This window comes from Leucoraja erinacea, chromosome 22 (assembly GCF_028641065.1).
Source record: "Leucoraja erinacea ecotype New England chromosome 22, Leri_hhj_1, whole genome shotgun sequence".
NCBI classification, from domain to species: Eukaryota; Metazoa; Chordata; class Chondrichthyes; order Rajiformes; family Rajidae; genus Leucoraja; species Leucoraja erinaceus.
Genome location: NC_073398.1, coordinates 3639419 through 3657209, shown reverse-complemented (window position 1 = coordinate 3657209; position 17791 = coordinate 3639419).

Genomic DNA, 17791 nt, shown 5'->3' with positions numbered 1-17791 from the left:
AAACAAATTGTTCTTTAAGCACCAATGATTCATTTGCAAAAGGTACAGTAAATACGTCCACTGTGCATGGCTAAATGTCAAGTTCCGTGATTGAGGACGAGCGCTGCCTCAAGTATGAGCGTTGTGCCCCTTTCATCGACAGGGGAATTTGGTTCTTCACATTTTAAAACAGGGAACTGTGGTTCTTGAGTTCACATGGATTCAGGAACGGCTCGGTGGAGCAGTGGTAGACCTACTGCCTTACAGCGCCAGAGACCCGGAGTCGATCCTGACCACGGGCACTGTCTGTACGGAGTTTGGTCGTTCTCCCCGGGTGGGTTTTCTCCAGGTGCTCCGGTTTCCTCCCACACTCCAAAGACGTCCAGGTTTATAGGTTAATTTGGCTTTGGAAAAATTGTAAAATGTCCCTGTTGTGTGTAGGATAGCGTTAGTGTGCAGGGATCTAGTAACTTTCCAACTACAGATGTTAAGCTCACTGGCCTATAGATCCCAGCATTTTCCCGACAGCCCTTCTTGAAAAGATGCACAACATTTGCCACCCTCCAGTCTTCCGGCGCCTCGCCTGTGTGTAATGGCGTCAATGGTAGATTTCAACCAGGGCTCCCGCAATTTCCTCTCTAGTTTCCCACAATGTCCTTGGATATATCTGATCCGGCCCTGGAGATCTGTCCAGCTTCATACACGATAATACCTTCAGCATCTCTTTAACCGTAACACTGACTGCTCATTCCTGTTACGGTCTTTTGATTTCTCTGCTGCTTAGTCTCTGTCGCTGCTAAATGACCCACCTGTGGATGAACCACTGCTCTGACATACTTTAACCCTCAACGGCAGAGCAACACAGCAACATAACCATCACTGACAATTTACGCCGCAACTCTGAAATCCCACTGGACTGAGTCCACAAACGGACTGAAATCCCTCAGGGAGCTCGTGCTCCCATCAACAGAAGCTCCCATAGTGTGGACAGCACCCCCTGCTGGCATACGCTCTCATCTTCATGACTGATGGCATTCTGCAGCCTGGGATTGATTGATGTAGCAACGAACTGCAGATGCAGAAAATAATGTTTCGGATTGGAACCCTTCTTCAGACATGTCTGAATCTTCAGTCTGACGAAGGGTTCCGTCTGTTTTTATTCTGCAGATATGCTGTGTTTAAGAAGGAACTGCAGATGCTGGAAAATCGAAGGTACACAAAAATGCTGGAGAAACTCAGCAGCATCTCATGTGGAATCTCATGTAGATAGGGTGGTAAAGAAAGCTTTTGGTGTGCTGGCCTTTATAAATCAGAGCATTGAGTATAGAAGTTGGGATGTAATGTTAAAATTGTACAAGGCACTGGTGAGACCAATTCTGGAGTATGGTGTACAATTTTGGTCGCCCAATTATAGGAAGGATGTCAACAAAATAGAGAGAGTACAGAGGAGATTTACTAGAATGTTGCCTGGGTTTCAGCAACTAAGTTCCAGAGAAAGGTTGAACAAGTTAGGGCTTTATTCTTTGGAGCGCAGAAGGTTAAGGGGGGAATTGATAGAGGTTTTTAAAATGATGAGAGGGATAGACAGAGTTGACGTGGAAAAGCTTTTCCCACTGAGAGTAGGGAAGATTCAAACAAGGGGACATGACTTGAGAATTAAGGGACTGAAGTTTAGGGGTAACATGAGGGGGAACTTCTTTACTCAGAGAGTGGTAGCTGTGTGGAATGAGTTTCCAGTGAAGGTGGTGGAGGCAGGTTCGTTTTTATCATTTAAAAATAAATTGGATAGTTATATGGACGGGAAGGGAATGGAGGGTTATGGTCTGAGCGCAGGTATATGGGACTAGGGGAGAATATGTGTTCGGCACGGACTAGAAGGGTCGAGATGGCCTGTTTCCTTGCTGTAATTGTTATATGTTATCTATGGAGCGAAGGAAATAGGCAACGTTTCGGGACGAAACGTTGCCTATTTCCTTCGTTCCATAGATGCTGCTGCACCCGCTGAGTTTCTCCAGCACTTTTGTGTACCTGCAGAGATGCTGCATTTAAAAAACATCATAAAATGCACATAAAATCTTAGTATATCACTTAAAATAATCATAAATTATATATTAAAAAAACACAAAACATGAATTAAAATCCACTTTACCCTCTCTGTTTCCCATGCCTTGATTCTTCTGCCTCCCACACTTATTTCTGGACTACCTTCCATGTCCAATTTCCCCCATCTTTTTTAAGCTGCTGCAAAAATCCCATCTCCCTGCTGAAAAATAAAGACACAAGGTGCTGGGGTAACTCAGCAGGTCAGGTAGCATCTCTGGAGAACATGGAGAGGTGAAGTTTTGAGTCGAGACCCTTCTGCAGACTGCTAGTTATTCTGTTCGTTTAAGGAAGACAACGAGGCGAATCAAAAGATTGTTTGGGGGGGCGGTGGAAGTTACTCCAGCACTTTGTATCTTTTTTCTTTTGTAAACCAGCATCTGCAGTTCCTTGTTTCTCCATCTCCGTGCTGATATGTTTATCCCCACCCTAACAGCACTTGTAAACCTCTCCACAAGGATAATGATCTTAACTCTCTCGAGATGCAACTGGAGTAGTCTGTGCATGTCCCTGCTCTCCCCAGAACTGATCCCAATGCCCCAGGAACTGATAGCCTTCCCTCCTGCACCATCCCTGCAGCCCCACCTCCACCACTCACCCTCCTATTGCTGAAGTCACTGGCATCTAGAGTAATGCCACCCCTCTGTAATCTGATCTGTGTTGAAGCCACAACCATCTGTTGTGTTTCTTATTCTACTTAGATGAGGTACAGGTAGTTCTGCTCCAATGTGATAGTTGCTTCCCTAACAAATCTTCAGTAATATGACAGTAAAAAAAATGCTGACTCAGAAAAAAAGCCTCGGGCATGTTTCCATGTAATTTTCCTGCAGTAATCAGACACCATAGTCTCTTAAGAGCAGCCACTGCAGGCAGCCACTGACTTTGACAAGAATTCACTTCCACTTGCCACTTGTGAAATGATATTCCATCAAACAATGTAATTCGCTGGGTGGCATGGTAGTAGCGTGCCGCCCAGTGAAGTTGCTGCAGAGTTGCTGCCTTAAGGGCCTGTCGCACTTAGGCGACTTTTCAGCGGACCGCATGCAACCTGCAAGCTCGCGGCACTCGCCTGAAAAACCGCCAACTGGAACAGAGACCGTCAGAGCGGAACACACACACACACAAACACATCGCAAAAGCGGGGGCCATGGAAAGCGGGGGAGATCTGTCTGAAATTCACACGGTGCAAAGCCGAGGTGATACAGACACACACCGCGATGAACAAGAAGGTTAAAGATGGCTAGCATCGTGTACAGTAAAGAGCGGGGGGGGAGGGGGAAGAAGGGGGGAGAAGGAGTAGAGACACTTGTAAGAAGCCAGATAACTTTTAATAAGCCAGAAATAAACAGCTGTGAAGTTTGCCGGGCATTTAACATTACCGGTCGGTTTTCCTTGGTTCTGAAAACTCATGCTTACGTTTTTGTAACATGTTGAAACATTTGCTGCGACCACACTGAGGCCGCGACACGTCCCAGAATGCGGGAACTCCACGTGACCATGATGGAGACTCACCAGAGACCACCAGCGACCATGTTGGCGACCATGTGGCCATCATGAGGCCAGCGCAGAGTTTCCTGCACTCGTCTAAAAAGTCGCCTAAGTGGGACAGGCCCTTTAGAGCACCAGAGACCCGGGTTCGATCCTGACTATGGGTGCTACCTGTACAGAGTTTGTTTGTACGTTCTCCCTGTAACTGTGTGTATTTCCTCTGGGTGCTCCAGTTCCCTCCCACACTCCAAAAACGTGCAGGCTTGTAATTTATTTTGTTTAACTTGGAGATACAGCGCAGAAACAGGCCCTTCGGCCCACCGAGTCTGTGCTGACCAGCGATCCCCGCACACTAACATTATCCTGCACACTAGGAACAATTTATAATTTTACCAAAACCAATTAACCCAAAACCCTGCGTGTCTTTGGAATGTGGGAGGAAACCGGAGCAAACCGGAGAATACCCACACGGCCAAGGGGAGAACGAGCAAACTCCATACAGACAGCGCCTGTAGTCAGGATCGAGCCCGGATCTCTGGCGCTGTAAGGCAGCAACTCTACCGCTGCCGCTGTATATCGTGTGTAGGTTAATTGGCCGTTAAAATGATCAATTATCCCTCGTGCGTAGGATAGCGCTGGTGTACGGGGTGATCGCTGGTCGGCGTGGACTTGGTTGGCCATAGGGCTTGTTTCCACACTATCTCTGAACTAAACGTATAGAACATCACATAATAAAAATAATTGTTTCAAAGGGGAATAGGGGTTGGGGCAGGTGGGGGTGGGGCGGTAGTAAGTTTCAAACTCACAGTAACAAAGTTGTTATTCCCCCAGGATTTTCAAAAACAATGGTCTTTATAACAGCTATAAGTGTTTTTTAGTTGCTGCAAGCTAAAAATACTTAAGACCATGACTTACATTGTTTAATAGAGTATCGTTGCACAAGTGGCTATAAAAGTGAATTCCTGTCAAAGTCGGTGACTGTTCTAAAGAGACAATGGTGTCTGATTACTGCAGGGGGATTACATGAAGATATGGCCTATACTTTTTTCTGAGTCAGCATTTGTTTTCCTTTTTCTGACTGTGTAGGAAGGAACTGCAAGATGCTGGTTTACACCGAAGATAGACACAAAGTGCTGGAGTGACTCAGCGGGTCAGGCAGCATCTCCGGAGAGAAGGAATGGATGACGTTTTGGGTTGAGACCCTTCTTCAGACTGAGAGTCGGGGGAACAGGTTGCTATAAAAGGCCAGAATAAAACTGGGCCGACAACAGAGAGATCAACATTCATATGGCCGTGTTGTAAAAAAAAAAAAAATGACTGGGCCGATAACAGAGAGATCAACATTCATATGGCCGGGTTGTAAGCTGCCCAAGTTATTGACAAAGCGCTAGATCAGGGGACCGGCTACCTTCCAGTCGCCAGCCGAACTCTTAGCCCATTGTGCTATCTGTCGTCCTAAGCTGCCCAAGATATTGACAAAACGCTAGATCAGGGGAGGGGAACCTTTCCATGTTGGAATTCCACATTAAGTTAGCTGTAATCTAATAAGGCCACATCCAAGAAACTTCAATTAAATATACTTCAAAATGTACATTATTTTGTTAAAACAGCCCTCATGACTTACTAATGTTTTAATTGTGGCCGTCAGTCGGGGAGCATTATTTAGTTGAATCTTCTTTTACTCTTTGGTATTTTAAATACGTTCATTTTAAGATTAAAATAAAAATAATAAAAGACGAATAAAAACATATTAATAAAAAGAAAAGGATTTGTTCTACAAAATGTGGATTCATTCAAAAGGCCGCACTGAATGGCCTAGAAGGCTGCATGAGGCCTTAAGGCCGCAGGTTCCCCACCACTGTGCTGGAGTTACTCAGCGGGTCAGGCAGCATCTCTGGAGAGGAAGGAATAGGTGATGTTTCAGGGCGGAACCCTTCTGCAGACTGTAAGATAGTCAGCGAGGGGGGGGGGGGGGGGGGGGGGTAATAAAACTGGAGGGGAAAAAAGCCAGAACAAATCAGGGCCGGCCACAGAGGACCTCAGGAAGGGTGGAGCCCATAATCAAAGATCCTATAGCAAGCAAGATAGTCCACTAGACGAAAAAGACATAGTACGGTCATGGGCAGATTCATGGGTCATTTTCGGCCCCATTTCCGTAACCGGCTTCCGTCTCCGCACCAAAGATCCCACAGCGGAGCAAAGATACTAGTGCGGAGACGGAACCCGGTTACGGAAACATCCCCGTAAAAATAAAAGTTATTTGGGAAAAACCTCCTCCTCATTTTCAGAATTATAATCTATAACCTATGAACATGCGTTCTTTCTGTTACCCCACTTACCCATCCACTCTCCACACAAGAAGGGCAATCGACCCACAATCCTGCACGTCTTTAGGATGTGGGAGGAAACCGGAGCACCCAGAGGAAACCCACAGTGTCACGGACAGAACGTGCCAACTCCACGCAGACAACACCCGTGATCAGGATCGGACCGGGACTCTGGCGCTGTGAGGCAGCCGCTCTACCAGCTGTGGTGCTTTGACTGCACGAAAGACAAAAATTATTTGAGCCAGGTTGGCTTAGAAGAGTGAGAGAGCGTTTCATTACACCGATACGGTCTTGAGGGGTGTTGACAGGGCAGGTGTGGACTGGAAGCTGCCTCTTGTGTGAAAAACTACAACGGGGGGTCAACTCTTTTAAACGCTGGGACTACGACGCAGTGATTTCCGAGCCTTGGAACTCCCTTCCACCAATGGCAACAGAAGTAGAGTCTTGGAATGTTTTTTAGGAAGAGGTGGACAGACTCTGGATGAATTGTATATTGGATATATTTATTTCTCCAATTTTAGAAATTAGAAAAAAGGTTCTCCCAGGACGAACTCGGTGGGGGAGGACCACAATCTAGGGTCCTTCCGCTGCTGGATATGGGGGGGCAGGGTGTGGTGGAGGTGCCCCTCAAAATAAGGGAAGGGATTCCATGCCAGTGGGCCACATGAGTGGCAAGCATGTGAGGAAAAAATTGTGATTTGGGGAAACTGTATTGAATGTATGTATAGCCTCCAAGGATGTCGGATGGAGTTTTGTAAGGATCAAGTATTGTATATATTAATTTCTCAAATAAAGTCTATTTTGAAATTAAAAAAAGACTCTGGATGAACAAAGGGATGGCATGTTACTGGGGATGGGAAGCAAAGTTGAGGATATAGTCAGGTTTGGAGACAAAGTGCAGAAACAGGCCCTTCAGCCCACCAAACCCACACCGACCCCCACACATTAACACTATCCCACACAGACTAAAGGCAATTTAAATTTATACCAAGCCAGTTAATCTACAAACCTGTACGTCTTTAGAGTGTGGGAGGAAACTGAAGATCTCGGAGAAAACCTACGCGATCGCAGGGAGAAGGTACAAACTCCGTACAGACAGCGGCCGTAGTCAAGATCAAACCTGGGTCACTGGCGCTGTAAGGCGGCAACTCTAGCGCTGCGCCACAGGTGAGCATCTCATTGGAGCAGGATCACGAAGTCTACCTCTCCTAAATTATTTGCTCATATTTTGCATTCATTGTTTTAACGCTCAGCAAACCGGAGGTCAGTGACCTGCTCAGAACTATTCTGATTGCACGGTTTCAAGCCTTCAAGGTTTCTCAAGGTCAAGTCAAGTCAAGTTTATTTGTCACATACACATACGAGGTGTGCAGTGAAATGAAAGTGGCAATGCTCGTGGACTTTTGTGCAAAAGACAAACAACAAAACAATCAAACAAATTATAAACACAATCATAACACACATATTCTTTTACATAATAAAATAATGGAAGGAAAAACGTTCTGTAGAGTTAGTCACTGGTGAGATAGGCGTTTACAGTCCGAAATATCTCTGGGAAGAAACTCCTTCTCAACCTCTCCGTTCTCACCGCATGGCAACGGAGGCGTTTGCCTGACCGTAGCAGCTGGAACAGTCCGTTGCAGGGGTGGAAGGGGTCTCCCATGATTTTATTTGCTCTGGAGTTGCACCTCCTGTTGTATAGTTCCTGCAGGGGGGCGAGTGAAGTTCCCATAGTGCGTTCGGCCGAACGCACTACTCTCTGCAGAGTCTTCTTGTCCTTGGCAGAGCAATTCCCAAACCAGATGGTAATGTTCCCGGACAAGATGCTTTCCACCGCCGCTGCGTAGAAGCACTGGAGGATCCTCGGAGACACTCTGAATTTCCTCAATTTCCAGCTTTCTACAGCTGACAGCAATACAATCTTTATAAAAAGTTGCTGCTAGAATACAAGCAATGTGGGCGCTATGAAAAAACAGTGGAGGTCTCCAATGAATCAGAGGATTTCAAAATATGCAAGTCACCTGAAGATTAATTGCCTTCATAACTATAAAATGTATTAGAAGAGTACGTTGACATGTTAGGAAGAGCAGATAACTCCTGGGAATGTGTCTCATTGCAATGAGCACTGATGCAAGTATTAATGGCCACGAGGGAGGTTTAGAACAGTCAGATGAGATTAAAATGGATCTTCTGTACAGTGTATATTCCACTGTGATCCATTTAACAAAATGCAGAAATTAGCGCTCTCCATAATGTTTGGGACAGAGACACATCATTTATTTATTTGCCTCTGTACTCCACAATTTGAGATTTGTAAAAGATAAAATCACACGTGGTTAAAGTGCACAGTCAGATTTTATTAACGGCCATTTTTATACATTTCGGTTTCACCATGTGGAAATTACAGCTGTGTTTATACATTGTCCCACCATTTTTCACCCAGAGAGTTGTGAATTTGTGGAATTCCCTACCATGGAGGGCAGTGGAGGCCAAATCACTGAATGGATTTAAGAGAGAGTTAGATAGAGCTCTAGGGGCTAGTGGAGTCAAGGGATATGTGGGAGAAGGCAGGCACGGGTTATTGATTGGGGACGATCAGCCATGATCACAATGAATGGCAGTGCTGGCTCGAAGGACCGAATGGCCTCCTCCTGCAGCTATTTTCTATGTTTCTATGTTTCAGACAGCTCCCTCATGATATACCATGAATCCTCAGAGTAAATCGCAATTTCTTCAACCCTTCTGAGAAGCAGCGGGTAATTCCTAACGCTTCTTGTTCTGCTCTTCACTGATAAATGGTCAACAGCTTTTAAATCTTGAGAAGTGCTGATATTGAAACAAAAGGTTTAATTTATAAGGAACAGAATTGAAAGCTGGCAACTATTACCAAAGATACAAATCGTCCCTTACAGCAGTAATTCCTATGTGATGGCAATGTTCACGACATCTATGAATGATCAGTGCTTCCTGCAGAATTTGCTGGCCTGGATATTCGGCTGCAACCCTTTGTATTCATACAGGGACGGGTGCAGGGACTGATTCTGTGTCTGAGATGTACACCCCACTGACAGGCCCTGAGCCTTGTCTCCAGGTTGCCTTGCAGACAAAGCAAGGTTGAAGATCCAAGGTTCCTGAGACCCCTGAAGTCAATGAGAGGGAGGAGGTTGAGTGTGAAAATGGAAGCTTGGAGGGGTGGGCGTAGATCAATCACGTTAGCTGAAGAAGAGTCTCGACCCGAAACGTTGCCTATTTCCTTCGCTCCATAGATGTTGCTGCACCCGCTGAGTTTCTCCAGCATTTTTGTCTACCTTCGATTTTCCAGCATCTGCAGTTCCTTCTTAAACACGTTAGCTGATCTGATGTACACCCGGTCCGTAATCCGTGTTTTCTATATATCATTCCGCTGGCATATAGCGGCAGCCCATCTATTTATTTATTTATTTATTTATTTCATTCTTTATTTCGAACAGAATAAAATAATAAAAAGCAAGTATGAAACGGCATACAAAAACAAAACAAGAATATTTATAAAGTGTCATAAACAATATCTATAAATAAATGAAATCGTATGTGTCCGAAAAGGAGCATGAAGAAGCCAAAGCTTATTAATTCCCACCCCTTTTTCAACTGCTTATAATCTATATTACTAAAAGTCTGTTCTTGACCGCATTTCGCCCACTGTGCTGCGATTTCCAAGAGAATGCCGCCACCTACGGCCATCATTTTTGGCCACCTCGCTCAGAGCCCGCCTCCGCCTTCCGGGACCAGAGGATTTTTCCCATCGATGAAAAATCTGAGAAATGTTTTTTTTTAATTCCCCATTCTCTCTGCTGCCCCCGCTGGCGGCAGGGGGGAGGGGGGAGGGACTATAAAACCCGGCAGTGTCGTGCCTCACTCAGTCTCTGCCAGACCCAGGAAGCGAGAGGGTCACGGCTCTCTGAGCTGTGAATAACACTGAACGCATGTCTACTCCACAGTGAGTCCCCTCGATGTGGCTGCTGCCAAATTGTTTGGCTTTTCATTTAAAGTTTGTGTTCACAAAATGAATTTTGGTTGTCAGGTGGCTGCTGCCCAATTGTTTGCCTCGCCTTTTAAAAAAAGTTTGTGTTCACAAAATGAATTTTGGTTGTCGGGTGGCTGCAGCCAAATTGTTTGCCTTGGCTTGGCTTTTAAATTTGTTGCAACAGTTGGCTGCCAGCCCAAGAATCCATTCAGCACACAATGTCTATACTAGCCCTCTCGAAACCAGTACCTTCGGCCCGCAACACCCATACTAGCGAAACAGAAAGCCCCCCCCCCCCCCCCCCCCCCTTACTGGCGAGCAATATTGGAATTGGTGGAGAGGTAGAATATTGCCTTGGTGACCAGCCCTCCCGTGTGATGCTGGGACCCAACGGGTCCCACTTAGTCTAGTTATCTTATACAAATTTAGCAGCTATATCTACACCATATGTACACCAGCAGCTATATATACACCAAATTATTTACATTTATACACTAATCAAATATTTATAAGCCATACAAAAAAACAGAAAAAAAGAAATAAGAAAAGAAAAAACACTCATATACTATACAGTATCTCTTAGTCATATACAGTGCATTGAGAAAGTATTCAGACCCCTTCACTTTTTCCACATTTTGGTGCATTACAGCCTTATTCTAAAATTGATTACAGTCATTTTTTTAATCATCAAACTACACACAATACCTCATAACATAAAAAGCGAAAACAGATGTTTAGAAATTTTTGCAAAGTAATTAAAAATAAATAATTGAAATATCACATTTGCATAAGTATTCAGACCCTTTGCTGTGACTCTCAAAATTGAGCTTCGGTGCCTCCTATTTCCATTGATTATCCTTGAGATGTTTCTACAACTTGATTGGAGTCCACAAGTAGTAAATTAAATTGATTGGACATGATTTGGAAAGGCACACACTTGTCTATATAAGGTCCCACAGTTGACTGTGCATGTCAGAGCAAAAAACAAGCCATGAAGACGAAGGGATTGTCTGTAGACCTCCTAGACAGGATTGTGTCGAGACACAGATCTGGGGAAGGGTATAAAACATTTTTTGCAGCATTGCAGGCCCCGAAGAGCACAGTGGCCTCCGTCATTCTTAAATAGAAGAACTTTGAAACCATCAGGACTCTTCATAGAGCTGGCCGCCCGGCCAAACTGAGCAATCGGGGGAGAAGGGCCTTGGTCAGGGAGGTGACCAAGAACCCGATGGTCACTCTGACAGAGCTCCAGAGTTCCTCTGTGGAGATGGGAGAAACTTCCAGAAGGACAACTATATCTGCAGCACTCCACCAATCAGGCCTTTATTGTAAGTGGCCAGACGGAAGCCACTCCTCAGTAAAAGGCACATGACAGCCTGCTTGGAGTTTGCCCAAAAGGCACCTAAACAAGATTCTCTGGTCTGATGAAACCAAGATTGAACTCTTTGGCCTGAATGCCAGGCGTCACGTCTGGAGGAAACCAGGCACCGCTCATCACCTGGCCAATACCATACCTACGGTGAAGCATGGTGGTGGCAGCATCATGCTGTGGGGATGTTTTTCAGCGGCAGGAACTGGGAGACTAGTCAGGATCAAGGGAAAGATGAACGGAGCAAAGTACAGAGAGATCCTTGATGAAAACCTGCTCCAGAGCGTTCAGGACCTCAGACTGGGGCGGAGGTTCACCTTCCAAAGCTCACACAGCCAAGACAACGCAAGAGTGGCTTTGTGACAAGTCTGTGAATGTCCTTAAGTGGCCCCGCCAGAGCCCGGACTTGAACCCGATCGAATATCTCTGGAGGGACCTGAAAATAGCTGTGCATCGACGCTCCCCATCCAACCTGACAGAGCTTGAGAGGATCTGTAGAGAAGAATGGGAGAAATGACCCAAATACAGGTGTGCCAAGCTTGTAGCGTCATACCCAAGAAGACTTGAGGCTGTAATCGCTGCCAAAGGTGCCTCAACAAAGTACTGAGTAAAGGGTCTGAATACTGTAAATGTGATATTACAGTTATTTATTTTTAATTATTTTGCAAACATTTCAAAGCACCTGTTTTCACTTTTTTATTGTGGGCTATTGTGTGTACATTGTTGATAAAAAAAATGAATTTAATCCATTTTCGAATAAGGCTGTAACGTAACTAAATGTGGAAAAAGTGAAGGGGTCTGAATACTTTCTCAATGCACAGTATACAACCCATCACCCTATAATCACCCTTCCCAATACAATCAGTATAACAAATATCCCACTCACAATCACCTATCCTCATCCCAATATCCTTTTAAAAAAGTGTTTTTGTACATCTTTTTAAACTGAATTATGTTTGTGCTAAGTTTTATCTCCTGTTCCAGACCATTCCACAAATTCACCCCACAGATTGCTATGCACATACTTTTAAGAGTTGTTCTGGCATTGAGTGTTTTTTAATTATGTTCCCCTCTCAAATTATACCCACCCTGTCTTTCCATAAACAGTTTTTGTATATTTCCTGGAAGCAAATTAGATTAGATTAGATTAGATCCTTTAATAACCCTTTACAGGAAATTACAGTGCCACAACAGCTTCAAGACAGACATAACACCACACATTTCCTCAGATAGCTTCCATACTTAATGTTAAAATACAATGAATGAACACTAAAAAAATGCAAAATTATTTTTGTGCATTATAAAACCTTATAGCAGCTGGTATACAAGGCTTCCTATATCTCTCAGTTTTGCACATTGGTGCAATCAGTCTCCTGCTCTTGATCACCTTCAGGGCGTGGAGTGGGTGAGTGGGGTTGGTCATTATTGAACCCAGTTTGTTCAGAGTTCTGGCCTCTGCCACCTGCTGGACCGTTAGTTGCTCAGCCCCGACCACTGAGCCGGCCTTCCTGATCAGCTTGTCCAGTCTGTTTTTGTCCACTATGCGGGCGCCTTCTCCCCAACAGGCCACAGCAAAAAACAGAGCACTGGCCACCACTGAATGGTAGACACTGCACAGTAGGGGTTGGCAGATGTTGAATGACCTTAGCCTCCTTAAGAAATACAGTCGACTTTGTCCCTTCCTGTACACCGCCTCCATATGACTCTTCCACCTCCACCTCAGTGCCCCTGATGGTGATTGGTGTTGGTTGAGTCCTCCTCCTCCCCCTCCTGAAATCCACAACTATCTCCTTGGTTTTTGTGGTGTTGAGATGGAGGTTATTGTGTGCACTCCACTCACAAAGTTGTTAATTGTGTCTCTATACTCCTCCTCCTCATTGCCCCCTTTGATGAGGCCGACAACAGCTGTGTCATCTGAAAATTTCTGCAAAAAGCAGCTGTTGGTGTTGTGTTGGATATCCGCTGTGTAGATGGTAAACAGGAATGGAGCCAGCACAGTTCCTTGTGGAGCCCCTGTGCTGCTCAGGATGGTGCTTGAGACATTGATCTGTAGGCGCATGTACTGTGGTCTGAGGAAAAGGTCATCCAAACACCACAGTACCAGTAATGGATCCACCTTCACCTTCATCTTCTCCCCTAGCAGTCGGGGCTGAATTGTGTTAAAGGCGCTTGAGAAGTCAAAGAATGTAATCCTTACAGATGTATCAGGGATGTCCAGATGTGTGTACACCCTCTGCAGCATGTAAATGTGGGCATCATCGACACTGATGTTGGGCTGATATGCAAACTGTAAAGGATCCATTTGAGTTGACACACTAGTCCTGATGTAGGAGAGGACAAGTCTCTCAAATGTCTTCATAATATGTGAGTTGAGCGCTACTGGTCTGTAGTCGTTGTGGTGAGTGGGATGGGTCTTCTTTGGGACAGGTACCAGGCAAGAAATTATTTCTTGCTTTGTACATGATTTGTGCAGTCTTAAATTTAACCAGGTCGGTGAACTTCAGTGTATGTGACTTTAAGAATAATAAATTGGTAGGTTCAAGATATCCAACGTTATTGATAATTCTTATTGCTCTTTTTTGTAATGTGCATAATGGCTGTGGATTGGTTTTAGAAACATAGAAACATAGAAATTAGGTGCAGGAGTAGGCCATTCGGCCCTTCGAGCCTGCACCGCCATTCAATATGATCATGGCTTTTGTAGGTGTTACCCCATATCTCCACACAGTAACTCAGATATGGCAATATGAGTGTATTATACAGAGTAATGATTTGTGGTCCAGGATGTGTCTTGATTTTCCCAATATTGCTATAAACTTTGCCAGTTTTGCTTTGATGTGGTTTATATGTGGATTCCAGCAGATTTTGGGGTCTAAGATCACACCAATAAATTTATTTTCATATATTCTTTTGATACTTATGTTATCTATTTTCAATTGTACTTGAGGGTTTGTTTTATGTTTTATGTTAGTTGGTCCTGGTGTCTATAGATTGCCAGTTTTGCTTTGACTTTCGTAAAGGTTTAGAAATGTGCAGGAGTAGGCCATTTTCGAGCCAGCACCGATTTTGATCATGGGGTCTAAGATCCCACACCCCAATAAATTTATCTTTCATATGAACTTCTACCCTTGTGAGTTACTTATGTGTATCTTCTATCTTTTAAAATTTGTACTTGAGGGACCCCTTGTCCTGGACTTCCCTTTGCATCTAGCCTGTTATTTTGTAAGTTTCTTCTCAATCTCCTAAATTCTAGATAGTATAAACCAAGTCTATCCAGTCTTTCTTCATAAGACAGTCCTGACATCCCAGCAATCAGTCTGGTGAACCGTCTCTGCACTCCCTCTATTGCAATAATGTCCTTCCTCAGATTTGGAGACCAAAACTGTACGCAATACTCCAGGTGTGGTCTCACCAAGACCCTGTACAACTGCAGTAGAACCTCCCTGCTCCTATACTCAAATCCTTTTGCAATGAACCAAATCCTTTTGCAATGAACGTATTTGAAGTTGATCAATAGTGTTGTCACAGCTTCAACATGGTGTCAGAAGTGGGATTCGAACCCACGCCTCCAGTTGGAACATTATGACAAGACCAGCAGCCCTCTCAAGCCACTGTCGGAGGGCCAAGTCGTTCGCTTGCAGACCACAAGAGGTTACGATCGCCTTGGTGTCGTGAAGGAATCCTGCCCAGAACCACGTTCTTACCTGACCAGATCGGAAGGGAGGGATCTACAGGGGAAACAGAAGACACATTCTACTAGTAAACGAGCCGGTGCCATCATGCCAACAGTATTCGCATGATTGCACGAATGTCCCCAATGTCATTCTATGGTCCAGTGAGGACACTGCAGGGTTGAAGGGTCACAACCGCACATTGGGGGAACAGACCCAACGGGTCTGCACTTGATTCTCCTTAATTCTACCACAACCATAGAAGAAGCAGCTAAAGCTATTGCCAACCTCTCAGATGCTCAGAAGCTGTACCTCATACAGAATCACTTTAAACTGGGTCCAACATACAAATATTGTGCCTTCTATAAGAATGGATACTGGCGAAGATTTAACCCTGACTGGTTACGAGCATACCCCTGGCTTGTATATAGCGATCATGTGGATGGCGTCTTTTGCCTACATAGAAAATAGGTGCAGGAGTAGGCCACTCGGCCCTTCGAGCCTGCACCGCCATTCAATCTGATCATGGCTGATCATCCAACTCAGTATCTCGTACCTGCTTTCTCTCCATACCCCCTGATCCCCTTAGCCACAAGGGCCACATCTAACTCCCTCTTAAATATAGCCAATGAACTGGCCTCAACTACTCTCTGTGGCAGAGAGTTCCAGACATTCACCACTCTCTGTGTGAAAAATGTTTTTCTCATCTCGGTCCTAAAGGATTTCCCCTCTATCCTTAAGCTGTGACCCCCTTGTCCTGGACTTCCCCAACATCGGGAACAATCTTCCTGCATCTAGCCTGTCCAACCCCTTAAGAATTTTGTAAGTTTCTATAAGATCCCCCCACAATCTCCTAAATTCTAGCGAGTACAAACCGAGTCTATCCAGTCTTTTTTCATATGAAAGTCCTAACATCCCAGGAATCAGTCTGGTGAACCTTCTCTGCACTCCCTCTATGGCAATAATGTCCTTCCTCAGATTTGGAGGCCAAAACTGTACGCAATACTCAAGGTGTGGTCTCACCAAGACCCTGTACAACTGCAGTAGAACCTCCCTGCTCCTATATTCAAATCCTTTTGCTAGGAATGCTAACATACCATTCGCTTTCTTCACTGCCTGCTGCACCTGCATGCCTACTTTTAATGACTGGTGTACCATGACACCCAGGTCTCGTTGCATCTCTCCTTTTCCTAATCGGCCACCATTTAGATAATAGTCTGCTTTTCCGTTTTTGCCACCAAAGTGGATAACCTCACATTTATCCACATTATACTGCATCTGCCATGCATTTGCCCACTCACTCAGCCTATCCAAGTCACCTTGCAGCCTCCTAGCATCCTCCTCACAGCTAACACTGCCCCCCAACAACAGGAAATCAGTTGTCGTCAAGTCAAGGTAAGTCAAGTCTATTTAGAATAGAATGCAATTTATTGTCATTCAAACCTAGGTTTGAACGAAATATCATTTCTACAGTTTTTTACATTACAAAACAATCCAAGACCCACACTTAACACAGTTTACATAAACATCCATCACAGTGAATCTCCAACATCTCCTCACTGTGATGGAAGGCAAAGTCTTTATCTCTTCCCTTTGTTCCTTCTCCCGTGGTCCAGCAGTCCAACTGCAGTGTCGAGGCGAACTGGGGCTCCGATGTTAAAGCCCCCGGCGGGCGATGGTAAGTCCTGAGGCCGTTTAAGCCACGCCGGGCGATGTTAGGCCCCGGCTCCATGTCCTTTAAACCCGCGATTCCAGCGGGAGAAGTCGCCGTTGCGGAGCTCGGAAAAGCGGTCTCCCACCAGGGACCTGCGAGCTCCCGACGTTCCCGTCCACAGGGTCTGTGGCCGGTGCCTCCGAACTCCAAAAGTCGGGTCGCAGCCGCGCGCCACCACAGCTCTTCCGCTCCGAAGTTGTCCAGCTCCGCGATGTCAGTTCCGCAGGCTCTGCAACTGGAGCCCTCATGTTAGTCCCGGCCGGAGGTCACCGCTGGCTCCACGATGTCAGGCCCAACGACATCCGAGACCCGACAGGGAATAGTCGGGTCTCCGCACAGGGAAGAGATTTAAAACGGTTTCCCCCACAGCCCCCCCCACCACCCCCCACATATACACAGCTAAAAAAAAAAAATAAAAACTAACTCAAGACATACATTTAACAAGACAAAAATAAAAAAAGGCAGACGACTGTAGTCGAGCCGCTGCCGTTAGGCGCCGCCACTCCCACATACACATACAAGATGTGCTGTAAAATGAAAGTGGCAATGCCTGCGGATTGTGCAAACAATGGAACAGGTGCTCCTGAATGTATATTGCCATTTACCACTAAATTCTACTAATGCAAGGGCCTTAGTTGGCCTTGCCCTGTAAACCAACTCTGGTTCCACAAATCCTGTCATGCCACCCCCCTTTTTGAAAAGCTTCGTACGGTGTTGTTGGTGGAAGAGTTCGCTGGGGAAATTGCAAAATACTTCCTTTAGATATATGAGACGGGGGTGGCAACAGTGTCAAGCTGAGAGGGGTAGAAATTATGGTGATGGATCAGCGATACAAGGAATTGGTAGTAAGGAAGGCGAATGCAATGCATTGCATTTATTTCCAGAGGGTTAGAATATGAAAAACAGGGATGTAATGCTGAGGCTTTATAAGGCACTGGTCAGAATGCCTTTGGAGTGTTGTGAGCTATTTTGGGCCCCGTATCTGAGGAAGGATGTGCTAGCATTGGAGAGGGCCCAGAGGAGGTTTACCAGAACGGTCATGTATGATGAGCATTTGACGGCACCGGGCCTGTTCTCGCTGGAGTTTAGAAGGATGAAGGGTGAACCTCACTGAAACTTACAGAAAGGTGAATGGCCTGG